Raw genomic sequence first — 14,158 nt, forward strand, 5'->3', positions numbered from 1 at the left:
GTGCCTCGGTTATGTCCTCTCTTCTTAGATTCCTAGTGTCCATCTCAGCAATGATCCAAAATAGGCACTGCACTGAGAATACATGAATTAATGTGTATGTAGAGGAAATCAAGCCAAGAATCAAAGCTCCACTTGGCCCTGGCTGGTGGCTTGGTTGGTTGGAGCATCCTCCCATACACTGAAAGGTTGCAGGTTCGATTCTTCATCAGGGTGCATACCTAGTTGTGGGTTGGGTTCCCGGTCAGGATGCTTACAGGAGGCAACCCATTGATGTTTCTCTGTCACATGGATGTTTCTCTCTCCCTCTTTCTGTGTCTCCCTTCGTTTCTCTAAAATCGACAAACATATCCTCGAATAAGGGTTAAAAAAGAAGCTCCGCTAATTTTCATGTCAACAGGACAGGGATGAGTCAGCCCCCATTCTGGAGTCATGACCAAGGTCATTACTTTGTAGGGCCTGTGTGTTTCATATTCTAATTTACCTTAAATCATTGATGTGATTCTCAATTTTGATCTCCAGTATAAAGCGAGACCCTTAAGATATTTTTCATTATTTTTAAAATACCTTTTAATCATTTTTAATGCCCATCAGAAGCTTGAAATTGAAATGTTATGACAAGACGGCCCGATCTTTCTGTGCTACATTTGCACAATGGACCGTCTCCTCAGACCTATACTGTAACTGCACCAATCATTTTCCTTAAGGAATATGTACTTTGTTTATTTGAAGCAGTACTATTAATCCAGTAACATGGATAAAAGAATATACTCAGAGAGAAAAGCTTTGGGATATTTTAAGAATATACCTAAGAAATACATTTGTAAATAGTCTCTCCTGATCTCTGCTTCCGAGGGCACCAGGTGGGCAGGCAAGGAGAGGAGCAGGCCTTCACCATGCTTCTTCTCTGACCATCCATCTCCTCATGGAGACAGAGATATGTCCTCCCATTTTCACACACCTGCTCTGTGTGGAGCGGCTTTTTACAGATGATGTGTCAGAGTGACTGCCCTCTGGCCCCAGTGTTGGGCAGGCATGGAGCCTTCTGGAGAACACAGATCTATGCTCCCTCAGCGGCTCCTGCATTTTTGGTTTCCCAAGGACTGGGAAGGAAAGCCAGTTGCCATGATCATAGTGAAGGTGAAAAGGAAAGGGAATGCTTATACAGGCCACCTGTCACCTAAAGGGAATGGGCAGAAAAGGAGAGTCACAGGCCCCTGAGATTCAGGGAAAGGCCCTTTCCCTTTTGAGCCTGGAACATAAATGCCCCTGCATTTCCCCAGCATTTTTAGTGCCCCCCATCCTATATGCCTAGCTGCCCAGACTGTACAGTACAACCCCACAATCTAGGATCCAAAGTGGCAACTATAGTTTTCAGCACTCTAGGCCTCTCTTTGCCACACTGAGCCCCACCTCCACATGAGGTCTTGAGAAATGTCAGGGTAGTTCTGGGGTTCCCCATTCACACCAAGTTTGCCCCAGGATGGAATCAGTGTCTGAGCTAAGGCAGGTCCCCACTGAGTGGTGGCAGAAGTTTCCACGGAGTGCACCACTCAGGCCTCCTGAGACCCTGCCTGGCTGGGAGAAGATGCTGAAGTCTCCAAACACCACAGGGCCTGCCTATGCTGTAGCTCCATCTCCAAAGCACTTCTAAATGGAACAGCCATTTAAGTAGAATAATACACATTTAAAAGGAAAAATGGGACTCTTTCTGCCATTACAATCAAATTATTTCCTAGAGGTAATTCATTATACCCCAATACCCCAGACTTATTGTTATCACTATTAACGAGTTTTCCAAAAAACCTACACTTCTCTTTTAGAAAATCTTAAATGATATAAGAAAAGCAAAAGTGAATAAAATGGAAATAATTTCCAGATTTGGTCCCAGATCTGACATTCATACCATGGGAGCCAATGACAAAGCTCTCTGCAAGGATCTTCTTTGCAAAGTAAGATGTTGGAATGGATGGTCTCTAAGGTCTCTCCAACCCTCAAACCACAACTATGCTGGTTTTGTCCCAATTATCCCTCTCATTTATCCTAACTGTGATAGAGCAGAGGTTCCAACATGAATTGGACTGCATGTTACAGTGTGGGCACCTCTGGCAAATGCCAGGAGAAACGTCATCTCCACGGTGACCAGCAGAAGAGCTGCCCCTTTGGGCACTGACAACTGCCCACAGACACCAGCAGCACAGGGACCCTGAGGCGAAGAGGAGGAATGTAGTTGAGGCATCATGGCCAAGAATATTCTGTCTCAGAGAAAGAACTTCAGTGATATCCACTGAGGGCCCTAAGAACTGTGCAAGAGGAAGTTAAAAAAGGGTGGGGTTGCTATACAGCAGTACTGGGATATTAATTATCTATGGCTAAAGAATAACAAACCATTCTAAACATAGTGGCTTTAAACACCTCTCTAGCTCACTATTTGAGCTGGATACAGTGGGGTGTTCCTCCTGTTTGTGTCACGTGAGCTCAGGCATGCACCTATTTGAGCTAAGTGGCTCTGCTTTTGTCTGTAGACTGGGCCATGTGCCTTTTCATCACCCGGTAAACTAATCTAGGCTTCTTCACGTAGAACCAGAGACATGGGTCTCCAAAGCACTAAAACACAAGCCCAGTGTGCAAGCATTTTTCAAGATTCTTCTTCAGGTATGTTTGCCAGTGCCCCAGAGGCTAAAGTAAGTCACATGTAAAATCTCAATGAGAAATGAAATTTGTGAGCCTACAGATCAAAGAGGAATTGGTAAATTTTGCAAATTGCCAGCCTCCCTTAACCTTTGGGACTCTGTCCCAAGTTATACATGGGAATGCAAATGTAGGGAATTCCTCATGGATGATTTGCTTTTGTGCCTCATATTATTCTTGCCCTTCCAAAATCTAACCCTCTGAACTCATGCCTTCAGATAAGTCCCTCAATGACATCGTTAAGAATTTCATGAGTAATCAGTCGGTCAGAATTTTTAAATCTCTGAACTGCATGGCTATGAAAAGTATACCACTTCTTCCAATCTGCAACCTGTGTTTGGCAATTAGACTGAGCATTATACCAGTTTCAGTCAACAGTTTCTTACCAATTGACTTTGCAATAAGCACTGTGCTAAGGGTTTAGATTTAATAGAGACAGGAAGGAGGGAGGGAGAGAGGAAGGCAGGAAGAAATAAACCTGCCTTCTTATATCTTGTGACTCAGTGGGAAGTAAACCAGCAACTTTTGCAAGGATTACAGTTCAAGAACTTCATTTTAAAAATTAAGGTGAATTTCCCATTTTAAACAACCTCCAATGAGTCACTTTTAATTTTCACGGAATCTGTCTTCTCGGAAGAAGGTTTAAAAGTGCCTGACTTTCTTCTTTCCATTGTTAAATTGTCACCAAGTTATTTTTAATTCTGACAGTGTCCTCAGACTCCTTCTGAGGACATTAATTTCTTTGGGCAGTTGAAAAAAATTCTGAGTCAATTTCCTCTTACACAGAGCCAGCCTTCCACTTAGACAATACTTCAAAGGAAGCTTGCTTCTCAGCACTGAGCTGGAGCCTTGTGAAGAGGAGCTGAAAACATGGGCAGTGTCATTGCCTCTAATGTTTTTCTTTAAAAACCCACAAACACTGCTCCTCAACAAATCTGAAATGAGCAAAGTTTGCCCTCTGATCTGTTTATCCTTTCAAATGCTGTTCTTGGTGTTTTCCTCTTCATTTTCACTACATAAATTGTGAGGATATTTTTGTTGGTGTTTTTGAATAACAACTCATGGTATTTGTCTCCTTTCAGAAGTTTTCATTTTAATAAGCTACTTAAAAATCTCGCCCCCCTCCTTCTCCCCCTCACACACACCACAGCCTTTAAAAATTCATGAGAGATTAACTCTACTGATGAACTTTCAGACAATACGAGGAAGATTTTTGTAAAGCATGCCTACTCTCAAGACAGATCCCATCAACTCAGAAGTCAATTTTAAAGCAAATTAATTTTACCTAGTTTTGCTCATCAGTTTTCAATTCCTACATTTTTCCAAATAGGACATACAGATGGCCAACAGGTACATGAAATGGTGCTCAACATCACCAATCACCTAGGAAATGCAAATCAAAACCACAATGAGATATCACCTCACACCTGATAGAATGCCCTTTATAAAAACAACAAGAAATGACAAGTGTTGGTGATGATGTGGAGAAGAGGGAACCCTGTGCACTGTTAGTGGGAATGTAAATTGGTGCAGCCACTGTGGAAAACACTATGAAGATTCCTCAAAAAATTATAAATGAAACTTATAATTCCATTTATGATCCAGGAATTCCATTTCTGGGTTCTTACCTGAAGGAAATTAAAACATCAGTCAAAAAGATATGTGCACTGCATTATTTACAATAGCCAAGATATGGAAATAACCATAAACAGATGAATGGCAAAACAAAATGTGGTAGGGAGAGAGGGATAGAGAGAGAGAGATCTCTATATATAATGGAATATTATTCAGCCATAAAAAAAAATCTTGCCATTTGTGGATAAACCTTGAGGGTGTTATGCCAAGTGAAATAAGTCAGACAGAGAAAGACAAATCTATAATAATAAAAGCATAATATGCTAATTAGACCATACATCCTTCCGGATGACCTTCCATACAAAGCCTGGGCTGCGAGGGAAGCCTGGGTCCTGGGTGCCAGAGGAAAGCTGGTGCAGGCAGCTGGGGGAAGGAAAGCCTGCTCTTGCACAAATTTCATGCATTGGGCCTCTAGTATATAATCTCACTTATATGTGGAATCTAAAAAACAAAAAACAAACCAAACAACCAAAAAACCCAAAGTCATAGATACAAAGAACAGATTGGTGGTTGCCAGAGGCACAGGGTGGGGGGTGGGAAAAATGGGCGAAGGGGGTCAAAGATATAAACTTTCAGTTATAAAATAAATGTCATGAGAGGTAATGAACAGCATGGTGATTATAGTTAATATTTCAAAGTTGCTAAGAGAGCAAATCTTAAAAGTTATCATTAAAAGAAAAAAATGCATAACTCTGTGGTTACAGATGTTAACTAGATTTATTGTGGTGATCATTTTGCAATAAGTGTAATATTGACTCATGTTGTACACCTGAAACTAATATAACATGTCAATTATAGCTCAATAAAAATCCCTTTGTTAGATCCTCACAGAAACCAAAAATCAATGAGAAATTTCTTTAAATGGAAAGATAATTTTTCACTTTAAAAGAATAAATAGGGGCAGACGAAGAAGGCTCAATACATTTCCAGCAAAATTCTGTAAGTTGTAGATATTATCCTATCTTGAAAAACTTGAAAGAAAACAATGTCCACTTACCACCAGCACATCCTATCTAATAAAAAGTAATATGCAAATTAACCATCACTCTGCTACACCCATAAGCCACGCCCACCATCCAATCAGGAGCAAGTATGCAAATTAACCCAACCAAGATGGCTGCAGTCACGGAGCGAGCAGGAGGCTTGGGTTTCCCCAGCAATGGAGGAAGCCAAGCTTTCCACACACCCTGGCCAACCCTGGACTCCACTTAAGGCTACAAAGTTTCAATTATAGAAGATAAATAAATCCCAGATACCAGGGCCTCCACTTGGGTCGCCGGGGGGTGTGGCCAGCCTGCAAACCACCACAGGCCCCTCGCCCAGGCCACCCCATGCCACAAGGGAACCCCCACCCTGATCCGGGACACCCTTCAGGGCAAACCAGCTGCCCCCCCCCCCCCCCCGTGCACCAGGCCTCTATCCTATCTAATAAAAGAGTAATATGCAAATTGACCATCGCTCCAACACACAAGATGGCTGCCCCTATGTGGTCAAAGATCCTGCCCCCATGTGGACACAGATGGCCACCACAAGATGGCCAGCAGGGGAGGGCAGGTGGGAGGGACCAGGCCTGCAAGGGAGGGCAGTTGTGGGTGATCAGGCCAGCAGGGGAGGGCAGTTGGGAGGGACTAGGCCTGCAAGGGAGGGCAGTTGGGGGCAATCAAGCCTGCAGGGGAGGGCAGTTAGGGGTGACCAGGCCGGCAGAGGAGGGAAGTTGGGGGCGACCAGACCTGCAGGGAAGGGCATTTGGGGGGGACCCAGGCCTGCAGGGAAGAGCAGTTGGGGGGAACCAGGTCTGCAGGGGATGGCAGTTAGGGGTTATCAGGCCTACAGGGGAGGGCAGTTAGGGGTGACCAGGCCTGCAGGGGAGGGCAGTTAGGGGCAAACAGGCTGGCAGGGGAGCAGTTGGCATCAATCAGGCTGGCAGGAAGTGGTTAGGGGGTGATCAGGCTGGCAGGCAGAAGCAGTTAAGGGCAATCAGGAAGGCCGGCAGGTGAGCAGTTGGGAGCCAGCAGTCCTGGATTGTGAGAGGGATCCCAGATTGGAGAAGCTGCAGGCTGGGCTGAGGGACACACACCCCCGTGCACAAATTTTGTGCTCCAGGCCTCTAGTATTCAAATGAAACCCCATGTTATAGAGTGCAAAATAGGGGAACTATGTTTTGTTTACTGATTTGAGTGTATCAAAAGAAATGTACCCACATAATATGACTGTTTGTGATTGAACTGTAAATGACTTAGAATCACAGGGTGTATTGATAGATATGTGAACTTAGATTTATAAAGGAAATAAGTCCTTAGGATATATAAATAAAATAAGTGATTTGAAACCACAGGGTAGATTGTTGTGTACTGAAGTGTTATTATTTCAAATCCATGCTTTGAAAGATTGTTTTGGACAAAATTGCTCGCACTTGTTTTGAAATTCTTTAGAAGTTGGAATGCTAGGGCTTTCTTCCCTGACTCTCGGTGTGGAGAGGACCATTATGTCATTGACACCATAGTAACTGCAGTGCTGTCCACCATGTGGTGTACTTTTAAACTGTAAAATCCAAGAGGTTTGAACAGCAGCTTGAGAGTGTTCGGTCTGGGCAAGGCTACTCCTTGCTGACTTAAATAGCTCTCCTAAGATCTTGAGACCTTTGTTCCTGCTCTGGCCAAGTTACTCTCAGTGGGTAGTGGTATTCAACTGAATGGCAGTTTCAGGAAGAGACTTGTTGAGGCCACTCCTCATAGGCAGTGGCTCGAGCTGTGTAATAATCCCTAGAATAATAATCTTCAGACTGCCCACCTTGCCTGCCAACAAGGTGCCACTGACCACTAGCTACTTGCCCAGCAGCGAGGGGCCTAAGCCAGCAGCTGATCGTTGGAAGGGCTGGCTCTCTTAAGAATACTGATAGAAAGGTACCTCTCAACTTAATTTGGATTTTATTTCTTTCATTTCCCCTTTGCCTGGAACTATAGTGTAATTAATCTATCATTGGTTCAGACTATATTATTCCTTTATTGGCTTATTAAGAGACATTATCCTGCATGCTACTGGCTTGTGAAATATTATTATGATTTATAATTCACACAGTGAACCTGTGTTAAATAAATTATGGGCAAAGACAATCTCAGTCTCTGAGCATAATTTTGCCATGAACAAAACAGTATGTAAATGAGCTGGCAATAGTTTCACCACAGACAAGTTTGGCTGTGCAGTCTTCCATGTCCACATAGGCTATATAAACTCCCTCTTATTGAAATATTCCGGAGGTATGAGAAGAAAGGCAAGGAGTTTATCCATGGGCTCTTCCTCTCTGATCCCTCTTTGGTCAAAGTACATTCATTATGCATTAAATCCCCCAAATTCTAGATCATTACCTGGCCTCTCCAGCATCACGACGGATGGGGGAGCCTCTAAAATCTCTCTTTGTCTGTGGGTGTTGTGTGTGGGGACCCTGAAATGTATGCCAACAGAAGCAACAACAGCCAGGCTTTCACCCATAGAAACAGTGTGAAGGGACAATCAGGCAGCTCCAGCCAGGAATCTGAGGCCCAGGATGACAGGCTCAGCTGACCTGGAACAGTGAATCAACAGGGTCTGGTATGACTGCATACCATTATGTAGCCATAAAATTTTTATGTGGCCATAAATTTTCTATGAAATTCTTAATTTTTTTATATCTTATAAGCTCAAAGTTGAGTTTCTGCCCAAGACTGCCTTCTAAAAGGGAGAAAAAAATATTTCATGTATATTCAGAAATTAATTTAATAGTTATCTTCCAAGGATGACTGACCTTGAAATTAAGTACAATTGTTATGGAAAATACATTCATTAAAATATTTCATGTAACTTTAGTTTTTTTTCACTTAAACTTGTAAACAACTTCGCCAACAGGAGGTTAAATGTATTTAACAATCTTGTGGCAATTAACCATCAACCATGACCTCTGCGAATTTGTTAAAATATTCCCTTATTAAGAACATATCTCAAAATCTCTCTCGTAGAAAAAAGTTCATTTTTGTTTGTAAAATAAATCTGTGATTCTATCTGCTTAATTTTAAAGTAAAACATACATCTCACTCATTTTTCACACTTGGTAAAACTAATGATCTGTGGGGAATAAAATTGTGTCTGTATATACATGAATGAAAATTTTGAGAATAGCCATTTTATCATGTGAGTGAAAACTAATAATATGGTGAGAGATGCTCTCAAATTAAAGTGGAGTAAATAAAGCAGGAATCAAAGACTATATGTAATATACCCAGCCCCCTGTGTGGGAGGTGCAGGGTATGGATCCCCTCACACAAAAGAGAAAAACAACAAATGGTAATGAAATTACAGATGGTTTAATTAAATCCCTTATTATATTTTCCATTCTTTATCAACTTTCTACATAATTACTTTCTAATCAGAATTTTATAATTTAAATGAATCTAAAAATACCTTAAATTGAGAGCTATGATAGGTAGTCAAAACCAAAATGTTCAATAATTAAGCAGAAATCTAATAATTTATATCCCTGTTAGAATAAAGACTGTGTGAACTGAAGGGTTTAATTAGCTTAGAGGAGTAACGCTGATACTACAGAGGGAAAACCAGGGGTGTTTGTTGAAAATAGAGGTTCCCACAATCCAATACAGCAGGCCTGGGTGAGACCAAAGATCTGCATTTGATCAAGCTTCCTGGTGATTTTTATGCAGTTAGTTCGAGCTACCCTTTGATAAATTCTAACCCAAACAAATGTCCAAAGAATCAAAATTTCACAGAGACTCTCATATTCCATCCAAAAACAATGCTGCTCTGTCCCCGGGAATGTCAGTCCTCTGGTTCCTGGGCAGGTCCTCCAGTGACCCATTAGCAAACGGTTTATGATTGGCTTCCTTGTGGTTTGCGTAAGGGGAGAAAGTGGACTGCTCTGTAACAGTGGCATTTGAGGGTGTCAGAATGTCCTTCTCATCGTGAACTAATAAATCGATACTCAGTTTATACATCAGTCTTTCTGGGCTCAGTTAATGTGAGTCTACTCCTAAAACCTGGGTCCATTTTCAGATAACTGACAAAACTAGACATGTGAGTTCTCAAAGCTGCATCTCTTACACTCGGAGGAAGTGAGCCCCATTTCCACAGTAGCGGATGTTTGTTATTTTTGCCAGCCTGGCATCCTCTCCATTTTCCTGGTACAGCATCTTGAATTTCTCCTGGGAACACCCCTCTTCTACTCTCAGATTCCTTACAAATATGAACATGCCTGTCCATTTAAACTCAATTCTAGATTCTTTGTTAAAACAAAATGAAGCTTTAGAGATAAAGCTTAGATCTCTTGGTGTGAGTCATAGAGCCATAAGAGAAAAGTGTGCCTGAAAACAAAGTGATAATGGACAAAAGAAGGATCAAGAGTTAGAAAACTAGAGAGAGGAAAAGAAAAAGGAAGAAAACTCTACAGTATCACGGATGGTCATACCAGAAGCCTTTGTCTTACATGAGCCAACCAATTCCCTTTATTTATTTGAGCCAGTTTGAATTGGATTACTTTCATTTAATAAAGAAAGAGTATGAAACACAACAACACCTCCATCTCCACAGTCAGAGCATAGCTTCCATTTAAGAGCAACAGTTAGGTCTAAAGGAACATTAAAATATCCATCCTCACAGGAAGTGGAGACTACCTGGACATTACCTGCATGTCAAATTCCCTTTCATTTGAGAATAAGATGAACCTAATAATTGTTCATCTTAGGACTCTTCTTTTCCAAAGACCATTCCATGTTGCAACATGGCAAGAGAACAAAAGTAGGATATGTTTCACAAATCTTTATATCTTGCTCTATGCCACAAAAGTGTTCCTATGCTTACTACTTAGAATATTTCTATAAAAACGAGAGGAAGACCACCACCCCCACCTTTGGTGCCCCAAGTAGAGAAAGGAAACTGATGGCTGGATTCACCTCAGTTATGAATATCATCATAGTCAATCAGTCAACACAATAATAAGAAATAGGAGGGGACATTACCTGTCCACAGGACAAGCAACTGCAGATAATTTTTTCCCTGTCCTTTCAACTTGGCACTCTTCACTGCTTATGTACATAGACAATTGAAAGGAAAAATCTCATTAGCAGATTGCTGAAAAACCAATAAAAACATTTTTTTTCCAGAAAAAGTATGCAGCAACAATAAGTCCTTCAATTTGTTAAATAGACTTTTGATTCTCTTACATAATGGCTCCTATATAGAAGGTGTGACTGAGTTGCAATATATAATGGCCTCAGTCATATAAAGCATTGATATTTAGGAACGACTCAGCCTCATGAAATAATTAAACATGGCAAAATGTTTATACTCAAAATCTCTTTCCCCATTGCAAAAGAGACTGACTAGTTAAGAGTTAACAGCTCATCAAAAAGGATGGATGCTCAGAAGTGACAGCTCATTGATGTCCTGCTTCTCTCTAATGGCTATAAAGCATGCACACTCCATTCTATGCCGGAAGAGACTTGACTGCAAAAACAGTAAAATAAGAACCAAACCTGTGGAGCCAAAGATGAAGGCAGAGCTGCTGCAACCACTTTTGCAAATGTCCAGGAAGAGTGTTGTGTTTGGTGGGATGACTGGAAAGGAAAAGACCAGTCAAGACCACTATTGCATTTATACTGAGCATATGTCTAACATCAGAAGGGGAATCTACACCAATGGATAAATTCAGCCTCAGGATGTAGCTTGTAAAAGCAGAATTAAGTTACCTCATAGTGTTTGTTTTGGTAAAAATATAAATTTTTTTCAAAAATCAAACAAAAACCACACAAGAGCATTCTGCACCTTCTCAGAGTCCCTCAACCTCTTCCTCCTCTGTCTCTTGGTCAGCATCTCTTCCATGAACAAGTACCCCTCCATCTTTGGACTTGGGAAAAATAACCTTTTGTGGCATGGTGCCTGATTCCCAAGCAGCCACTGAGGAGCCAAGAGCATGTGGAGTTAGCTTCCCATAAGGCAAACTCCACCAACAAGAAATGACATTAAGTGGGAGCTGGGAAGCTAAGCTCCTCTTTCTCTTTCTCTTCTATAAACTACCCCAAAGTAGAGTGCCTCCTTGCAACCCTCCTGAAAAAGCCCTAAATGCACGTGTAGTGACACAGTGCATCTCCCCCCCCCCCCCACCGGCTCCTTGTTAAACAGTAGCTAGTGTGGTAATACATGGCATTACACTGCACCACATGGAATTTGCTCTGGCCTTGTCACCTTTACACTCCAGGTAGCACATCTATAATAATAAAAGGGTAATATGCTAATTAGACTGAATGTCCTTCTGGGTGTCATTCCAGACATCCTTCCAGACAAAGCCGGAGCCGGAGCAAAGCCCAGGTCCCGGCTGCCGGACGGAAGCCAGTGCCATCAGTCAGGGGAAGGAAGGCCTACTCTTGCACAAATTTTCGTGCATCAGGCCTCTAGTCCCAAATAAATGGACAACCAGCCGTGGGCAAACTACGGCCTGCGGGCCGGATCCGGCCCGTTCGGCTGTTCTATCCGGCCAGCAGAGCCGAAAGAGCAGAGGGTTCTCTTGCTCTCCCCTCTGCTCCTTTACTTTGAATTTATATTAGTTCATACAAACACTCCATCCATGCTTTTGTTCCGGCCCTCCAGTCCAGTTTAAGAACCCATTATGGCCCTCGAGTCAAAAAGTTTGCCCACCCCTGGTCTAAGCACTGCCTTGGGCTCTGCTTTCTCGAAAACTCAAGAGGAGGCATGTTGAAGCTACTTGTTGACAGCAGTGAAATCTCTTTGCTCACTATCACTAATAATTTTATTAATAAAATAATTTCCCTTTATATATTCAGATATGGGTTTTATTTTGCTTTGTTCTTTGATCTGGAGATTTTAAAAAAAGCACTCCTCACTTATATAGGGCCTTTCAAAATGCCCCTTCATATTGTTATTACCAATCAGTGCAAGGAATACACTTATATATACATTTGTACTTCAGCTGTTTAGTGTTCCATAACTCACTGCCCAAAATGAAATGACTTAAAGCGAAGATATGGAGGGCTTGCCTGCATGGTTATGATCCTGGTGGCACCAGCTGGGGTACTCACTTGGCCAAATTCAGCTGTTAGCTGAGCTGGACTAGAAGGTCCAAGAAACCTTCACTCAGAAATCTGTGTCTCACTGCTCCTTCAGGCAATGGCTCGCTCTCCCCCAGGCACACTGAAGCTTCCTCACAGGGGATGTGCTGACTTGACCCCTCCCTTGGGGACTGGATTCCAAGACGGAGGAAGCCAAAGCTACCAGTCCTCTCGTGGCCTGGGCTCAAAGCCCCAGAATTCACTTTCTTTGAATTTTATTGTTCAAAGCAAGTCACAAAGGCAGTGTGACTCAAACCTACCTCCTCATATGAGGTGGCACGTGTGCAGAAAGAGGGAGGTACACACAGCCGCCACCTTTGGAGACTGTGTACCAGGGTCATTCTCGAGTTGTCTGCAGATTAGAACCATCTGGAGACCTTTTAAAACTACAGGGGCACAGGCCACACCCTAAACCAATTAATTCGCAATGGGGCTTGGGAGTATACACAGCCATCTGTTTCTTTGTTTCTTGTTAAGCTACCCAGGTGATTTCAATGTGCAGACAAGTTTGGAAACCTTTGATTTACCACAATTTGTGAGCAAAGAGGTTTTAAAAAGCTCTAACCAGCAGTGCCTCACTTACACTTGGTTACATGTCATTTCACAGTATGCTCCGTGGCTTGCCTTGAAACCCACTATGGGTTTAAAATTTAAGGGAACCACTAATCACTTCAGTGCTTAATAAAGCTGCCATGTTAAGCTAGCCAAGTCTGCCTTACAGGGTGACCAGCTTTCCAATTTGCCCGGCACTGAGTGGTTTCCTGGGACACAAGACTTTCAGTGCTAAAACCATGTCAGCCTGAGCCAAACAGGATAGTAGGTGACCCTCGCATTGCCTTATCTCCCCTCTGCTAGACTGGCCATGTCAAGGAAACCTTTGGAGCAGCGGTGGCCAACCAGTGGTGGTCCGCAGATCACTCGTGGTCCGTGAAGTCCGGAAGGTTGGCGACCGCTGTTCTAATGAGTTTTGTTTCTACAACATGGTTTCACTGTTACCACCTGAATTTCCTCAAGATTAATGACCTAGGCCAGTGGTCGGCAAACTCATTAGTCAACAGAGCCGCATGTGTCTCGTGAGCCGTGGTTTGCCGACCACTGACCTAGGCCAGTGTGGCCTGAAGTGTGTTCCACAGACCTGCCCCATTAGCATTACCTGGACACTGATTAGACATGGAAATTATGGCAAATTCTGATGCTGAGTCAGAATCTCTGGGAGTAGGGCCCAGGAATCAGCATGTTTTAAAAAGCAGACCTGCTCTGGCCTGCCAGGTTCTATTTTCATCGATCTCCACCATCCCACATAAGACAAAATCAGGTTTCTGATTTGCAATAGAGGTAGAAAAAAACAGAGCAGGAAGATTCAATCAATGCTAATTGGCCAGAGATGCCTGACCAAAAGCAGCCAGCATCTCCAGACACATTCATGATCAATTGGGGCTTAGTTCTGGTCAGTCATTAATTTGAGAAAATATATTAAAAATATTATATCCACAGTCAAGGCGGAAGTGTGGAGTCAGGAGTTCACTGAGCACAGCTGTCTGCTTGGTAGAAGGCCTGTCTCCTTCCAGAACACACCAAAGCAATCAGTGTAAATCAGGTGGTAAATTTTTCTCCAACCTGAAAGGAAAAAAATTAAAAAAACCTCTCCCTTAAAGTTAAGTAGAAAATCAATATTTGTCTGTGACTGGATGCTTACTTTTTCCATTTGAATTTATAGTAAAAATCAT

Source organism: Plecotus auritus, assembly GCF_963455305.1.
Source record: "Plecotus auritus genome assembly, chromosome: 7".
Taxonomy (NCBI): domain Eukaryota; kingdom Metazoa; phylum Chordata; class Mammalia; order Chiroptera; family Vespertilionidae; genus Plecotus; species Plecotus auritus.